The following is a 17,676-nucleotide window of genomic DNA, read 5'->3' as shown; positions in this document are numbered from 1 at the left end:
TCTGCATCCTTTGGGGCCAACTTCTGACTGAGGTTCTTTCCCAAGCACAAGGCTATCCAGAGCAGGATGAATTCCCTTCTGCACAAGATTTTGAGCTGCTGACCCCTCAGAGCCTCCAGCAGCACTGGGCTTCTCTCTAAGGGAAAGCAGTGGTCAATGTCCCTGTTGGAGAACATGCTCTGATGCCAGGGGATGATATGTGAGCAGAGATGCTGGAATACAGGGCCTGATACCCACTGGCTGTGCAGGAGCTCAGTAACATCTTCCTCAGCTCCAAGAGACAGTGACTGGAAGAGACCCATTGCCCTATGTCCCACCCTCCCCTTCCTCTTTTGCTTGTGCCACCACCTTATCCCCCACCACCCAAGGCAATGCCATTCTTCCTTGGTAATATGAGACAGTGTCCACCAAGAAAAGGATTACATGGAGGCAGAGGTGAGGATGCAGAAAACTTTAATGAGACTGAAGTGGGAAACAAGTTCACTTGTAGAGGAGGCGGCCAGAGAGAGGACCAGCAGCTGCCAGAAGTCTGTACCCAATGGCCACAGTTGAGATCCCATAGGCCTATCGCACAGAGGGAGAGGTGCCAGCAGATGTCCCACATGGGCTTTGCGGGTCTTACGGCCCAGAAGAACAGAAGACAAGAAAGAGATGGAAGAGAGAATCAGGCAGGGAAGTTAGATTTTGTCCATGTTTTCAGAGAATCCCAGCAGGTCTCCTTTGGAAGGGCAGCACTGGATGCTCAGCCTCTCTGAAATCGATGGCCAGGAGCTCTGTCTTCAGTCAAGCACCAGGTTCCTGGAGGTCCTTGTCAGGGCTGTCACCAATGGATTTAGCAAGGGAGGCACCTTCTGCCATAGTAGCGGCTGGAAATGCCAGAGAGGTCACAGCACCCAGAGGTGATGGGCACTCCATCGCAGCTGAGGATGCTGCCTACAGCAGCAGAAGTGGAGGATCCCACCAGAGTGTTCTGAGGGAAGGAGCTGAGGATGGGTCCGGGCAGGGCCACCACCACGGGGGAAGGCTGGATGACGATGGTGGAGTTCTGGCACTGCCTGACACAGGGCTCGTTGCAGCTGTTGGCCAGTGGGGTTGGGCCACAGGGCTGGCAGGGCTGGCATTGGTCATAGCAGGACATGTCTCTGGGCTGGAAGTGCACCTGGGAGAGAGGGCAGAGAGGCAGTAGAGCACAGGCACACATGAGGAGCAGTCTACCAGGAGTCTGTCCCGCCACCACAAGCATGTCAAAAGCACCTGCTGAGCCAGAAGTCAGAAACTGTGTAATGGGGCAAAAAGGATTTCCAGACACAGTTCTGTAAGGATCACCCAGGCCCAACCAGGCTGCTGCCAGTCTTTTCAGTGATGGACAGCCTCAGACAAGATCCAGATCCTCTTTGCTAGGTAACAAAAAGTGTCTCCAGGCCCAAGGAGGCTTCTGCCTATCTCTTAACAGAAGAGCTCTCTCAGCCAAGTCCCAGACACTCTCTGAGTCAGACCTTCACCATTCTTCCCCCTCTCGTGGCAAGCAACACCACAGCCCACCACAGGATGGAGGAGTACACATCTGCATGAGCAGAAAACAACATGGGGAAAGGGCTTCAGACTCACCTGGCTCTCAAGGAGAAGGAGGAGAGAGAAGTGGATGAGAGAGCGAGGAGTTGGGCTGGCTTTTATGGTGGCCCTGACCTGCCGCAGGCCCAGAGGAAGCTTCTACAGAAGTGGCAATTTTCTAAGCTGCTCATGAGGAGCAGAAAACATCCCAGCTAATGACATGGGCTGGGTGGTTGTTTTCCCCAATGCTGCCTTCTCATTTCCTGGCTTATGCTGTCCATCTTCCCTCACGGAGGCTTCTTCTGAGTGCTGGGACTGAGAGACCCCATGATTTCTGGGGCAGGAATGTGTCAGTGCCTGCTGAAGCCTCAGCTCAGGTGCTGGATGGGTGCAGGACAGGCAAGTGATGTTGGCCTGGGGCACACTGGTGGGTTTCCCATGGCTGCAGTGACAGGAAGGGTCCCACCTGCTCCCAACACTGGAATTTTTGGCTGGTCACCCAAGGGCTTCCCTGTGTGAGGCCATGCCTTTTCTTTCTCTCCCAACTCACTCCAGTGGTCACTTGTAGGGTGCAGGTGGGCTGCTCTGCTGGGTTTCATGGACTCTTTTAATCTTTTACCCAGGAAACTAATCAGCCTTCCCCAAGCCTTGGGTATTGAGGGCTGCAAAATCTATTTCCCCCATTATTTCAATGCTGCTAAAAAGTTAAATGTATATGGGCCCTCTGCCACCACCAGGATATTATGGGTGGAGAGCATCAGGCTTGAAGAAAAAAATCAATTCTTGGCCTGGCACACATGTCTCCTTTCTTGGAGACATAGACAGTGCGTTAGAGTGCACCCTCTGACGCACCCTCTTGTGCTGAAAACTCCAAGCTCGGTGGCGCGGTCGACATGCTGGTGGGAAGCCATGCCATCCAGAGGGACCTGGACAGGTTTGAGAGGTGGGGTCCTGCAATCACATGAAGTTAACCAAGCCAAGTGTAGGGTCCTTGTGTGTGGCAATCCCAGGCACAAATAAAGGTTGGGCAGAGAATGGCTGGAGAGCAGCCCTGAGGAGAAAGACTTGGGAGTGCTTGTGGATGAGAAGCATCCACAGAGGGATAGGTGAGCGAGATGGGGATGGACCCTTTGTCAGGAATTGTAGTGACGGGACAAGGGGTAATGATTTTAAATTGGAAGAGGGGAGATTTAGATTGGATACCAGAAAGAAATTCTTTACTGTGAGGGTGGTGAGGCATTGGAACAGGGAAGTTGTGGATGGCCTATCCCTGGAAGTGTTTAAAGCCTGACTGGATGGGGCTTTGAGCAACCTGGTCTAGTGGGAGGTGTCCCTGCCCATGGCAGGGGGCTTGGAACTTGATGATTTTTAAGGTCCCTTCCAACCATTCCGTGACTCTATGATTCTATGATTATCAGGAGAAGATTTTTGACTTCCAAAAAACCTGACTGTTACCATTGTCTACAAGATGTACAAATTTTGAGGGAGGCCTCCAATTTGCTTAAGTATTCCCTGAACTTGTCCTCTTCCAACAATATATCTCCTTGTTCCTGGTCTCAAGCACATAGGATTCCTCAATATTGGCCTTGCTTGTAAAGACTGAGGCCAAGAAGGTGTTCAGCCCCTCAGCCTTTCCATGTCCTGTGTTGCCAGCCTGCGCGGCATCAGAGAAGGCCCATTCCTTCATCAGTGGGACCACATATCCCCAGCCTTCCTTTTGTCACCTCTGTCCTTAGAGAAGACCTTCTTGATGCCTTTGACAGACGTTTTCAGAGTCACTTCTAGCTGGGCTTTGGCTTTCCTAACCACATCTCTGCATGCTTGGACAATGTCCCTGAATTCCTGCCAGGTTATCTGTGCTTGCTTCGTTCTTCTGTTTTGATTTGGCCAGGAGCTCCTTGTTTGCCCAGGCAGGCCTCCTGGGATGCTTTCCTGACTTTCTGCTCATTGGGATGGACTGCTCTTGGGCTTCCAGGAGGTGGTCCTTGAATATTAACTAGATGTCTTGGGCCTCTGTTGCCTCCAGGCCTTTCTCCCACAGAAATTCTCCAAGCAGGTCATTAAAGACAACAAAGCCTGCTGTCCTAAAGGCCCAGGTTGCTATTTACCCTTCTCCCTCCCCTTGGAATACACCATTTCATTGTCACTGCAGCCAAGGCTGCCTTTGACCTTCACATCCGTGACAAGCCCTCCCTTCTTGGTATGTCTGAGGTCAAGCAGAACATTTGTCCTTGTTGGATCCTCTATCACTTGGGTGATGAAGTTGTCATCCACGCACTCCAGGAGCCTCCTGGCTTGCTCATGTCCTGCTGTGCTGTCCCTCCAGAAGATATTCACATGGTCGAAGTTCCCAATGAGAACCAGGGACTGTGAATGTGAGACTGCTCCTATCTGCCTGTGGAGAGTTCATCTGCTGGTTCTTTGTTGTCAGGCAGCCTATAGGGGATACCCACTGCAATGTCCTCTTTATCTCTCTTCTCTTTAAGGCTTACCCACAAGCTCTCGGTTGGCACATCACCCACCCCCAGGATTGTCCCCTGCGAATCTGCTTTCAGGAGTCTACAAGTGGTATGCGGTTTTTAAGAACCGCCTTTCAAAAGCACAGGAGCAGGCAATTCCATTGTGTCTCAAGTTAAGCAAGCAGGGCAGAAGACCCCATGGAAAAAAGAACTTGTACAATCTGTGGAAGGGAGGTCAGGCTTCGCAGGGAAGGTACAGAGTTGTGGTTCACATATGGAGAGAGAAGGCAGGAAAGGCAAAAGCTCAGTTAGAGTTGAAAGTGGCCCGTCGTGTGTCAAACAACAAGAAAGGCTTTTTTAGGTGCACTGATAGCAAGAGGAGGTGTCAAGAAAACATTGGGCCAATACTTGTTGAAGGTGGTCACCCGAGTAATACAGATGAAGGAAAACTTGAGGCATCCAATACATTTTTTGCCTCCATTTTTAATAATACTGATAAACCTTGGGCTGCCCAGTGCACTGAGTTGGAGAGCCCCGAGTGCAGGAACAGTGACTTCCCATTTGTAAGGGACCAGTTGTATCATCTGGTTGTTCATGCATCCACGACGACAGATGGGATTCATGCCAGAGAACTGAAGGAACTGGCAGATGTTGTAGAAGGAACGTCCTAAATGACCTACCAAAGGTCTTAGGAATCTGGGGAGGTCCCTGATGACTGGAAGCCAGACAATGTTAGGCCAACTTACAAGAAGGGCATGAAGCAGGACCCAGGAAACTACAGACCTGTCAGTCTGACCTCAGTCCATGGAAAAAATTATGGAGAAGGTCATAGTGGGTGCTATTGAATGGTGTTTAACAAACAATGCAATCAGGCACAGTCAACATGGGTTCACAAAGGGAAAGTCCTGTCGAACTAATTTACTATCCTTCTATGGTAAGACAACCCACCCAGTGCATGAAGGGAAGGTGCTGCATGGAATTTTTCTGGATCTTAGTAAAGCTTTTGATAGTGTTCCTCACAGCATCCTTCTGGAGAAGTTATGCAGCTGTGGGATAAGCAGGTACATAGTGTGCTGGGTGAGGAACTGGCTGAAGGGCAGGGCTCAAAAGGTTGTAGTGAATGAGGCTACATCAAAGTAAAGACTAGCAACCCCGGTGTTCCTCAGTGTCCAATTCTAGGGCCAGTTCTGTTCAATGATTTTGTCAGTGATGTGGATGCAGGAGTTGAATGTACCAGGAGACATTTTGCTGCTGATACCAAACTGGGAGGTACCATTGACTCTCTGGAGGGACAGGAGGCCTTGCAGAGGGTTGTAGATAAATTGAAGCATTGGGCAATCATTAATGGCATGAAATTATACAAATCCAAATGACAGATTCTGTACGTGGGATGGAGTAACACCAGACACAAGTCTAAACTGGGAGAGGAGTGGTAGGAGCAGCCCTGCAGAAAGGGATCTGGGGGTGCTGGTTGACAGCAGGCTCAGCAGGAGTCAGGCGTGTGCGCTGGCAGCCAGAGGGCAAAGCACATCCTGGAGGGCATTAACACAGTCCAACCAGCCGGTGAGGAGAGGAGATTATCCCACTGTATTTAGTGTTGGGGTGGCCTCCCCTTGAGTTCTGTGTGTAGTTCTGGGCTCCACAATTTCAGAAGGAAGTGAAGGTACTTGACTCCATCCAGAGGAGGGCAACAAAGCCTGGGAAAGGGCTGGAAGGAGTGTCCTATGAGGAGTGGCCAAAGACTTTGGGCTTGTCTGGTTTGGAGAAAAGGTCTCTGAAGGGTGACCTCATGGCTCTCTACAGCTTCCTGAAGAGGGGAAGTGGAGAGGGAGGTGCTGATCTCTTCTCCCTGGGATCCAGGGATAGGACACGTGGGAATGATTCAAATCTGCATCAGGGGAGGGTCAACCATGTCATTAGGAAATATTTCTTTACAGAAAATGTGGTCAAAACCTCTTTGGTCAATGGTGGTCGATGCCCCATGCCTGTCAGTGTTTAAGAGGCATTTGGACAATACCCTCAATAACATGCTCTAACTTTTTTTACTTGCAACTGCTTGCCGTCTGCCAAATGCCTACCACTTGCTGTCTGTGTTGCGTAAGAATATTCTGTGGTGTTACAGATTGTGGCATCTGCTGTATCAGGAATTGCTCTGGAAAGATCCTTTTATCCAATTTTAAATTTTTGCTCTTCTGCTCATTACAAAGCTTTTGGTGAAACAGGGATGGGCTGTGTGGAAAAAAAAAGAGCATCTGGTGCCTGAAAATTAGCAACTACGGGTGCTGTAATTACCCAGGGGAGACATGAGAACTGATACTGTCCTCTCTTAAGATGCTGAAATGAGGGACATTCTCCTGACACTGGGTCTGGTGGCCTAGGAGAAAGCTTAGGTGTATACAGACAGTCTTCAAAAGTACTTCTCTCACAAGTAATAGAGTTATCAGAAAAGGGGGAAAATAACTCCTGCTTTTCCAGAAGAAAACAAGACAGAGGTGGGAAAAGCCCCTGGAGACTCCTGAGGACTCCAACCCTGTTGGTCAGAAAGTGCCAGATATTACGCATCCACAGTATTGGAAGAATGTGCACGTGCTCCTTGGTGAACTAGGGCAGCACAAGCATATTTCTTCTTGGGAAAACCAGGGGAGTTTTGTGTACAAAAGAGATGTCATTAAGGGGTCTCACCTGCTTGATTTTGTCCAGTGTGTCCTTCAGACTTGTGGCCCATCTGAGAAGACCTAAAGGCTGGAATGTTTTTACGAAAGCCATGGCTGCAGTGAATGTCCCGTCTTCTGTCATGGATCATACACAATCCTAGAGGTTTCTGGTAACAACCAAAATTGACTGATGCTGGCTGAGAAGTCACACACACCACATAACAGGAGGAAGAAACCTCAAACCCAGTGGCACACCCTGTAAATTTTGCTGTTGGAAAAAAAAAATTCATGAAGCCAGGGAATTATAGAATGGTTTTACTTGGAAAGGTCATCTAGTCCAACTCGCCTTGCCATGGAGGTTTTATATTCATACAATCTTTACACTTTGTTGTCTGTTGTGTCCATTCAAAAACAGTGTGCACTTGCAGCCCAGAAGGCCAATCACATCTTGGGCTGCATCAAAAGATGCGTTGCTAGCAGATCCAGAGAGGTGATTCTGCCACTTTGCTCTGGTGAGACCTCACCTGGAGTACTGTGTACGAGTCTGGAGCCCTCAATATAGGAAGGGCATGGACTTGATGGAGCGGGTCCAGAGGAGGGCCAAAAAAATGATCAGGGCGTTGGAACACCTCTGCTACGAGGACAGGCTGAGGGAGCTGGGGTTGTTCAGCCTGGAGAAGAGGAGGCTCCGGGGAGACCTAATACCAGCCTTCCAGTACCTGAAGGGGGCCTACAGGAAGGCTGGGGAGAGTCTGTTTACAAAGGCCTGCAGTGACAGGACGAGGGGCAATGGCTTTAAGATGGAGAAGAGCAGATTTAGATTGGATATTAGGAACAAGTTCTTTACCATGAGGGTGGTGGTTGCTCAGGGAGGTGGTTGAGGCCCCTTCCCTGGAGATATTCAAGGTGAGGCTCGACGAGGCCCCGGGCAACCTGGTCTAGTTGGGGGTGTCCCTGCTGGCTGCGGGGAGGTCAGACTAGATGTCCTTTGGAGGTCCCTTCTGGCCTGGACTATTCTATGATTCTATGATTCTATGTTGGGTTGGGATGGGGTGGGCTGAGCTTAAAGAGCACACACTCAGCCTTGCAGTTCGGTTGTCAGTTTTATTTATGGAATATACTGTTGAAAATTACTGGTTGGGGTCTTCTGAAACATATTTTGAATAACTGTGGGCATGAGGAAAACTCCATCTCCATGTCTTATAAAATGCATCAGTATCTGTTCATTTTGTACTAGATTGTGAGAATGTCGTTTTAAAATCTGTTCAAAAGGCAATCTCTTGTTACAGGGACATAGGGAAAAGACACAGCGCTATTGGCAGGCCACGGAGAGGGAGATGCTGCAGTTGCTTCCTCTGGAAGGCAATATCAGCTGCACTGTGATTTGAAAAGGCCTTGAATCTTTCAGGAAAGAGAGCACTGCTTGGATGGCAACCACATGAGTCAAAAAACTCTGTGTTTCTGATGTGCCAAGAAAATTGCCAGCCAGAGCTCTCCGGTCTGGTTTGAGGGTGCATATTCACCACCATGTTCAATGGTCTTGGGGAAACATGGGTCCTAGGGAGCCAGTTGCACGTAAAAATTTTTCCTTGGTGTAGGGCTCTGCTGAGAAAAAACAAGAGAGCTGGTCCATCTCAGACTTCTGTCTTAGGCAGCAGATAATTCTACCCTGGAAGCATCTATTGATTATTGCCATAATGTAGGCAAAGATGTGTAGGAGATCTCAGTTCCAGGGTCAGAGCTTCAGCTCGGGCTTAGACCAAAGCCAGATTCAAAGAGAAGAAGAGGTGCAGGTTCCATCCAGCAATTGCCATGGACTACCCAGGAGCCTGTCCAGGCCAGGAGGACAACAGTAGCCCATGCCAGACACACACACAGATATGCAGAGTTGGTGCAGGCCTGTGCTAAGCCTGAGCTCTCATAAAACCTTGGGCTATGGGCCAAGCAAGAGGTGTTGCATGGTTGCATTAGGCCTAGGTGGGCTTGGTCCTGATATTCATTGTCCCTGTGCTCTCACTTGACTCAGCAGTGACTCCCACAGAACCTGGCCTGGGGAGAGGTGCTCTCAGTCTTTACCCCATGCAGGAATCAATCTGTCTCCCTTCCCGGGGAGCTCATAGTCAACTCCACATGCCCACATTTCCTTTCTGGAGGACAACAGTTGTCAGGATCCCTGTTCACATGACGTGGTCCAAAGCCAAGAGGTTATTTCTGAGCAGAGTCTCAGCAAGGCAAGGACTGATGGTTGTTGGCAGTAGAATAACTAGGGATGTCTTCCTCACCTTCAAGAGGCAGTGCCTGAAAGAGGACTCTCTGCAGTGTGTCCCACCCGCCAATGGCTCGAGGAGTGATGAAGGGTTCCTCTATGCTCCTACTTAATTCCTCTCGCAAAGTAATGGCTTTCTCCCTCCACAGTTAGTGTGCAGATGGAAAGACCACATAAAGGGCAGAGGCAGGGTTGCAGCAGTTTTTTATTGAGTCTGAAAAGGGAAATGAGGTCACACCAAGTGGAGGCCCCCAATGTGGAGAGCAGAAAGGAGCAGATGAGAATGTGTTCCCCTTTTGCTGTGGCAGAGTTCCCACAGGGAACCTGTTGACCTACATAGTAAAAGGAGACAGACTTCAGGTACCTCCAGGCTGGTTTCTGGTGTCCTCACAGCAGGCTTTGAGGGGAGCACCAGACAAGAAGGAAAAGAGAGACAAAAAGGTGAGAGGAAGACAGGAAAGGTAACCATTGACTGTGTTTTCAGAGAGCTCAGGTTGGCGTCTTTGTGTCCATCCTTATAGGCCAAATCAGAGATGGTCGGCTGGTCTTAAAATAAATGACACGAAGTCTGATCCTTTGCAAGCATGAAGTTCTGAGTTCCAGGGGGTCCTTATGCAGAGCCGTTGTCAGTGTCTTTAGCAGGGAGGACATCTGCTGCCACAGTAGCGGCTGGTGATGCAGGAGAGGTCACAGCAGGGAGAGTTGATGGGGACTCCGTCACAGCTGAGGATGCTGCCAACAGCAGCGGAGGTGGAGGATCCCACCACGGTGTTCTGAGGGAAGGAGCTGAGGATGGGTCCGGGCAGGGTCACCACCACAGCAGGAGGCTCAATGACGACGGTGGAGTTCTGGCACTGCCTGACACAGGGCTCGTTGCAGCTGTTGGCCAGTGGGGTCGGGCCGCAGGGCCGGCAGCAGGGCTGGCACTGGTCGTAGCAGGACATGTCTTGGGTTCAGAGGTGCACCTGAGAGAGAGGGCAGGGAAGAAGAATAACACAGGCATTCATTCCTGTCACTGTACCATGATGAAGCCAAAGAAAATGCAGAGCTGAAAACTGGAGGCTGTGCAGCGATATATGAGGACTTTTTGGCCTCATCCTTACAGAGCCTAAAAAGAATCACCAGCTCCTATACAGCTACTGCCTGACCTCTGAGTCCAGAAGCCACCTCTGCACAGTCCCAGACTCCCTCCATGTCTAACCTTCTCCCTGCTTCCCTCTCCTGTGACAAGCAGCCCCATGATCTGGCATAGAACAAAACCAGTGCCAGCTGAGAGGTCTGCTGAAGTGAGACGTCCTTTTTGAGACAGTGGAGAAGGAGAAGGGAGATCACACTCACCTGACTCCCGAGGAGCAGGAGGCAAGAGAAGTGGATGTGAGAGCGAGGAGCTGGGCTGGCTTTTATCGTGGACCTTAACTGCCCCCAGGCTGACAGAGGCTTCCCTTGCAGAGGTGATTATTTGCTGACAGTTCATCTTGAATGCAAAACATCCTGGCTCTTGCTATGGGCTCTGTTTTGGCTTCCTGAACTGGTGTCTTTCCATTTCCTGCTTTATGCCAAGCCCATGCCCCAGTGGAGGCATCTTTTGTGTGACAGAATGAAAGCCCCAAGCATTTCCGGTGCAAAACACCTGATTGCGGGCAGAGGACTCATCTCACGTGCTGGAAGAGTCCAGTAAAGGTCACTCAAGACACGCTAAAAGCTGGCTTAGACAAGACACACTCAGACTCTAATCTAGACCTCTAGGCATCTAGAGTTCATTGAGAAACCTCAAGACATCCAACGAGAGGCTGTCTACACTGTCCAGGGCAAAGGACTTGGACTTGGCAGAGTCATCTTCTGCAAATCCTCTTTCAAACAGCTCATTGAGGCTGAGGAAGGACCGATCTGCACTCAGTGAGAGCCAGAGATGCAGATGATGAGAGTAACATACCCAGCTTGATCCCATACACCCCAACAAAATCCCTTTCCCTGCTCTCCGTCTGTCCCTGAGTACCAGCAACATGGATATGGGCTTTAGCTGTGGAATGGAGGTACAGCTTGATCCCATACACCCCAACAAAATCCCTTTCCCTGCTTTCCGTCTGTCCCTGAGTACCAGCAACATGGATATGGGCTTTAGCTGTGGAATGGAGGTACTTTTAGGCTCTGGTAGGAGACTCTGTGGGTTCACTTCTGATCATATGATGAAGCACTCCATGTGCATGTGACCAGGTAAGGCAGGCCCTGCTGTGAGCTTAGTTCTGAGTTCAGAGGCCACCACTGGACAATTGCAGGCTCAGTGTCTCCAGAAAGATGATTCTTTCCATTTACTGTAGGGTGGGATAAGTCCCATGTGTGAGCTGATGTCTCTGCATTGCCTGTGGGAAGAGTCTGTAGGGTGTGTTAGAGCAGGTCCAAAGGAAGGCTACGAATCTGATCCAAGGATTGGAATTCCTCTCCTACAAAGAAAGGCTGAGAGAGGTGGGGTAGTTATGCCTGAAGAGGAGAAGGCTTTGGGTAAACCTTCTTGTGGCTTTGCAATACTTATAGGGGGCTTATAAGAAAGAAGGATGAAGACATTTTGCCAGGGTCCACAGTGACAGCACAAGGGACAATGGCTTTAAACTGAAAGAGAGTAGATGTAGATTGGACATAAGGAAGAAATGTTTTGCAGTGAGGGTAGTGAGACACTGGAAGATGTATCCCAGAGATGTTGTGGAAGCCCCATCACTGGAAATGTTCAAGGTAAGGTTAGATGGGGCTCTGAGCAACCTGATCTGGTGAGAGATGTCCCTGTCCATGGCAGGAGGGTTGGACAGGATGGGCTTTCAAGGTCCCTTCCCATGTGTGCAAATGCACTCATGAGCACAGCAGAGGAACATATATGTGACTGTGAACATGCACACACATCACTGACAACTCATGCACCCAATGCCAGCTCTCAGCCTCTCAGGATGACTCTACGTGTGCACTTCAGACCCTACAGTTAAGGAAATGAATCAGGCACCATCAGCTTTATTGACCTCAAGAGCTTGACACTGCTTCGGTCAGCTGTTTTCTCTCTAGAAAAAGAGAGAGAAAGCACTCCAGAGCCAGACATTGAGCCTCTTCTTGTCCCAAGTCTGTGGGTCAGGAATAACATAAAATCTAAAGAACATCTGTATGGCTGCAGCCACAAAGAATCCCCACATTACATGTGAAAAAACTCCTCCAGCCTTAGATGCCTGCAAGTGTCCTAAGTGATGTCCTTAGGAGAGATGTGGGGGTGTGAGACCAGCACCAACTCTCTAACGGAAACAGTATCTATGTGGTGAGCCTGGGACAAGCCAGACTCCCCACAGACTGCAAACCCTGAGGCTGGGACACCAGAAATGACACTGACTGATCCCACTAAGAAAGGCACTCAGCCTCTTCAAAACATTCCTGAAAATGCCCTTTATTAGCACTAAGACTAGAAAGAAAGAGAGGACAGTACAGGTAACCTTCCATCCCGTCAGAGGGTGGCAACCCAGAGCTGCTCCACATCAGCTGCTCTCACAGAATGAGAGAATCTCAAAATAGCTGAGGTTGGAAGGGACCCCTGGAAGTCATCTGGTCCACTCCCCCCACCCAGCTCAAGCAGGGCCATCCACAGCCAGTTGCCCAGGACCATGTCCAGGTGGTTTTTGAAAATGTCTAAAGAGGGAGACTGGGCAAACTCCCTGGGATACCTGTGCCAGTGCTCCGTCACTCCCACAGCACAGTACAATGTGCTGCCCCCTCTCCAGGGCACAGGTCACTGGATGGGTCCCGTCCACTGAAGGATTACCGCATTTTGGTCAGTCGAGTTGGTGGATGAGAACTGGGGGATGACCCAAGAAGTGGAGGATGTGGTTGGGCCTGCAGGAGGCCCTAAGGGAGGTGAGCATTGCATGCAGAGAATGAGACAGGGAACTGGCCAGTCTTGTCCCTGCCACCTGCCAGACACACACAGCCTGGTGCATGATGGCCTCAGAGTGCAGTGGGTTGGACATAGTCAAGCAGTGGCCATAGGTCATGGAGTGTAGCAGCATCGGTCACTTCCCAGGATCTGGAAGAAGTACAGCTGGGCCATGCAGATGGAGATGGATATGTCCCCTGGCCTGAGGAAGCCCTCCAGCACCTTTGGAAGGAAGACACCAGGGAAGAGAGACTGAAACTTTTGGTCCTCAGTCATTCTGAGCTAGATTTCATCTGCCATAATTCCATTCTCAGTGGCGGACACGGGTTGGGTCCATCAGGTTCAGCCTTGCACCTGAACACTTTTGTCAAGACATCTGGATTTTCATGCAGGAAATAGCATATGGGACCGTAGTGGCTGCCAAGAGACATTTCCACCGATCAGAAGGGATGAGATTTACATGTAAAAAAGTCCTCTCCCCCAAAGAATGGCAGCCAGTTCCTGAGCACAGATTCATTGCAGGGACCAAAGACGCAGTTCAGGGCTCTGCACCTGCCTTCAGCACCCATGGGAAGTTCACCCAGTACCCTCTTCCTGGATGACCTTCATGTTCTCCTGCATGTTCTCTATCACAGCAATTTGATCTCCTTCAGAAATACATCATTTCACTGTCCCATTTCTGTGCTGAGCACTCTCAGCTCACACATGCTCAGCTCCACTTTTGAGCCTTGATGAGTCCAGCAGCATGGACAACTCCACCCTGCTGATGCCTCCAGGCCATAGCCCCTAGATTGGGTGGTGGAGGGGAGAGGTCATCCCAAAGGCTGTTCCCTTCATTACCACTCCTGCCATTCTGCAAGCAACTCATCTTCCAGAGCCCCACAGCCTTCACCCCAACACCCCAGAGCAGCTCTGGCCATAGCAAGAGGAACAGCCTTGCTCAAGAGCTCATGGGGCTGCTGAGACCTCAGGGCCTCCTGCCTTCCTGGACAATTTTTGCCTGATATAAAGCAAGGCATGACCTGATGGTCACTGGCAGCAGAGCAGCCAGGGATGTCTTCCTCAGCTCCAAGGGATGGTTCCAAAAAGAGAAGCCACTACGGGATGTCCCAACCACCCATTCCTCTGTGAACGGGAAAGGATCTCCTTGTGCTCTTACTCCCTTCCACCCCTTTTCCTTTGGCAGCTTGGGCAGTGTCCACAGAGGGAAGGACCACATGGAGGCCAGGCTTGATTGCAACAGAACTTTAATGAGTCAAAAGAGGGAAACAAAGTCACTCCATGTGGAGCTGCCAGTTCATGGAGTCCTGGTGGCACAGAGACTCTGCTTTCCTTGACTGTGGAGAAGTTCTTGCATGATGTCTGTCTGCCTGCCTCGCAGAGGGAGAGGAGACAGATGGCCCCCACCAGGTGTGCCTTGGTGGGACCTTGCTGTTGAGAGGAATGGAAGCAAACAAAGAAAAGGCAGAGAAAGGCAAAGCCATTCAGCTGTACTGCAAACACATCCCAAATCTTCATCATATGCCTAACACCATGTTCTGAGTTCCTAGAGGTGTCTCCCTGGGGCTTTCCCAGCATCTTTATCAGAGGAGGGACCTTCTGCCATAGTAGCGGCTGGAAATGCCAGAGAGGTCACAGCACCCAGAGGTGATGGGCACTCCATCGCAGCTGAGGATGCTGCCAACAGCAGCAGAGGTGGAGGATCCCACCACGGTGTTCTGTGGGAAGGAGCTGAGGATGGGGCCAGGCAGGGTCACCACCACAGCAGGAGGCTCAATGACGACGGTGGAGTTCTGGCACTGCCTGACACAGGGCTCGTTGCAGCTGTTGGCCAGTGGGGTTGGGCCACAGGGCTGGCAGGGCAGGCACTGGTTGTAGCAGGACATGTCTTGGGGCTGGAGGTGCACCTGGGAGAGAAGAAGGGAGGAAGCAGAGCACAAGGTCGGGTGAGGAGCAGCCTGGTTACCCTGTCACAAAGGAGCCAAGACCACTACTGAGTGGGGAGCTGGAAGCTCAGGCAGGAGACTCACAGTCTTCATCCCCCTACAAAGAGCAGCCTGGCCCACTGAGGGTTTCTCCTAGAGCATAAACCAAAAGCCCCATCAGCCAAATCTCAGATTCTCTCTAAGCAGACCTTCTCCCTGCTTCCCTCTATCATGACAAGAAGATGCAAACCAAAGGACAGGAGAGAGCCAATATCAGATGAGAGGTCCATCAAGGAGAGATCTTACTTTGGAAGAGAGAAAAAAAGAGCTTCAGACTCACCTGGTTCCCAAGGAGAAGGAGGCCAGAGAAGTGAATGAGAGAGCAGGGACCTGCGCTGGCTTTTATACCTGCCCTTCATTGCCGCAGGACCAGAGGTGCCCTTTGCAGAGGTAACAATTTTCTGACAAGCTCATCTTGAATGCAAACCATCGCAGCTAATGGTATGGGCTGTGCTTTGGTTTCCAACACTGCTGCCTTTTCATTTCCAGGTTGGTGCCATGCCCATTCCACAATCAAAGATTCTTCTGAGAAAGGAGATGAAGGACCCCAGGGTTTCTAAGGCAGGAATGCAGCAGTGCAGACAGAAGACTCAGTTCAAGTACTGTGTGGCTTAAAATGACAATAGCCTGGGTCACGCTGTTGGGGCTGTTTGAAGTGTCATTATGGAGAAGATGCTCCACCCATGCTCAGCTGGACGCCCATGGGCTCCTGTGCATAAGGAACTGCCATGTCCTTCTCTTTCCTTCCCTCCTCATCTCACCCTAATGGTCACTTGCTGTTGCTTCCCCACATATATGCCTTCTACTGCCAGTTTTTTGACCCCATCCTGCCTAACAGTGCCCAGTTCCCAGGGCAGTGGGAGAGTCAGAGAGTCCATGAATCACGGTATTCCTATGTGTCTTCTTGCCTGGTCTGTATTGTAAGCAGCCAGGGTTTTGTGAATGCACACAGGAGCACAAATTTCTGCCTGATTCCGTGCCGGTGTGCCTGAGCCTGTGTGTCTGTGTCCTTGTGTTTCCTTCCTCAGGAGGGAATGTGCTGGTTATGGCACGGATACTATCCAAAGCTCTGTTCATGGGCACCACAGAGCAGCAGGTTTCCAGGGTGAGCAGGAGCCCCAGTGCAGCTGAGTGGTGATGGCACCAGCCCCCTGGAGATCTGTCTAGGAAAGAGGCCCCAAAATGCAGCCCCTGCCTCCTGAGCCCTCCTTCTCCTGCCCCTCTAAAGTTCCTGACCATTTCAGGCCCCCAACAAGAACAGTTTCACTCCAACTTGGATCCTTAGTTGAATTCAGTGTAACGCTATTGGGAGCTCCTCAGCATGGCTGGCAGTCATAGAATCATAGAATCATAGAATCGTCCAGGTTGGAAGAGACCCTTGGGATCATCGAGTCCAACCATCTACCCTACACTACAAAGTTCTCCCCTATATCATATCCCCCAACACCACATCTAAACATCTCTGAAACACATCCAGGGATGGTGACTCAACCACCTCCCTGGGCAGCCTATTCCAACGCCCGACCACTCTTCCTGTGAAAAATTCTTTCCTAATGTTCAGTCTAAACCTACCCTGTTGGAGCTTGAAGCCATTCCCTCTTGTTCTGTCATTAGTTACCTGTGCGAAGAGACCAGCACCAACCTCTCTACAGTGTCCTTTCAAGTAGCTGTAGAGAGTGATGAGGTCTCCCCTCAGCCTCCTCTTCCTCATACTAAACAGTCCCAGCTCCTTCAACCGCTCTTCATATGATTTGTTTTCCAGGCCCTTCACCAGCTTCGTTGCCCTCCTCTGCACCCGCTCCAGCACCTCCATATCTCTCTTGTATTGAGGTGCCCAAAACTGGACACAATACTCAAGGTGTGGCCTCACCAGTGCTGAGTACAGGGGCACAATCGCCTCCCTACTTCTGCTGGTCACGCTATTTCTAATACAAGCCAGGATGCCATTGGTTTTCTTGGCCACCTGGGCACACTGCCGGCTCATATTCAGCCGCTTGTCAATTAGAACCCCCAGGTCTCTTTCTTCCAGGCAGCTTTCCAGCCACACTTCCCCAAGCCTGTAGTGCTGCTTGGGGTTATTGTGGCCCAAGTGCAGAACCTGGCACTTGCCCTTGTTGAAACTCATACCATTGATTTTGGCACAATGCTCCAATCTATCTAGGTCTCTCTGTAGAGCTTCCCTATCCTCCTGGGAATCAACACTCCTGCTTAAATTGGTGTCATCTGCGAACTTGCTGATGATACGCCCAATGTCCTTGTCGAGATCATCAATAAAGACATTAAACAGAAATGGTCCTAACACTGAGCCCTGAGGCACACCACTGGTGACCGGCCGCCAGCTGGATTTAAATCCATTGAGCACCACTCTTTGGGACCTTCCAGTCAGCCATTGCTTGACCCAGCGGATCGTATGCTCATCCAGGACATATGAAGCCAGTTTTTCCACAAGAATTGTATGGGGGACAGTATCGAATGCTTTTCGAAAGTCCAGGTATACAATATCAACAGCCTTTCCCTCGTCCAATAATCTGGTTATCTGGTTATCAGGCAGTCCCTAATCCCTGCCTCTCCAGGCCAGGACACAGCTGCTCTCCCTAGCGCTAGAGAGTTCAAAGGATGGGGATTGCTTTCTGGGCAAGGAGAAACGCTGAGGAATCCTGACCATCTCGTGCTGCCCATCCCTGAGTGGATTCACTTCCAGAGCACTGTTGACTGTATCTGGGGTGGGACACAGCCCTCCCTCATGCCCAAGCCAATGCCAAATGACTTGTGCTCTTCACAGACCTGGTGCTGTGCCAGGCAGGGGCTGAGACCTTGTCCCAAACAGGCACTGAATGAAAGGAACGCAGAGTCTGATATC

General features: G+C 50.6%; 2 pseudogenes; both read right to left on the bottom strand.

Annotated features, from left to right (window-relative positions):
• Nucleotides 1-832: 832 nt before the first annotated feature.
• LOC141474635 (feather keratin Cos2-3-like) lies at nucleotides 833-1,742 on the bottom strand (annotated as a pseudogene).
• Nucleotides 1,743-9,565: 7,823 nt separating this feature from the next.
• LOC141474633 (feather keratin Cos2-3-like) lies at nucleotides 9,566-15,230 on the bottom strand (annotated as a pseudogene).
• Between the last annotated feature and the right edge of the window lie 2,446 nt (nucleotides 15,231-17,676).

Source organism: Numenius arquata, chromosome 23 (assembly GCF_964106895.1).
Source record: "Numenius arquata chromosome 23, bNumArq3.hap1.1, whole genome shotgun sequence".
Lineage (NCBI taxonomy): Eukaryota > Metazoa > Chordata > Aves > Charadriiformes > Scolopacidae > Numenius > Numenius arquata.
The sequence above is the reverse complement of the archived record's forward strand: the minus strand, read 5'-3'. Positions and strand labels throughout refer to the sequence as shown.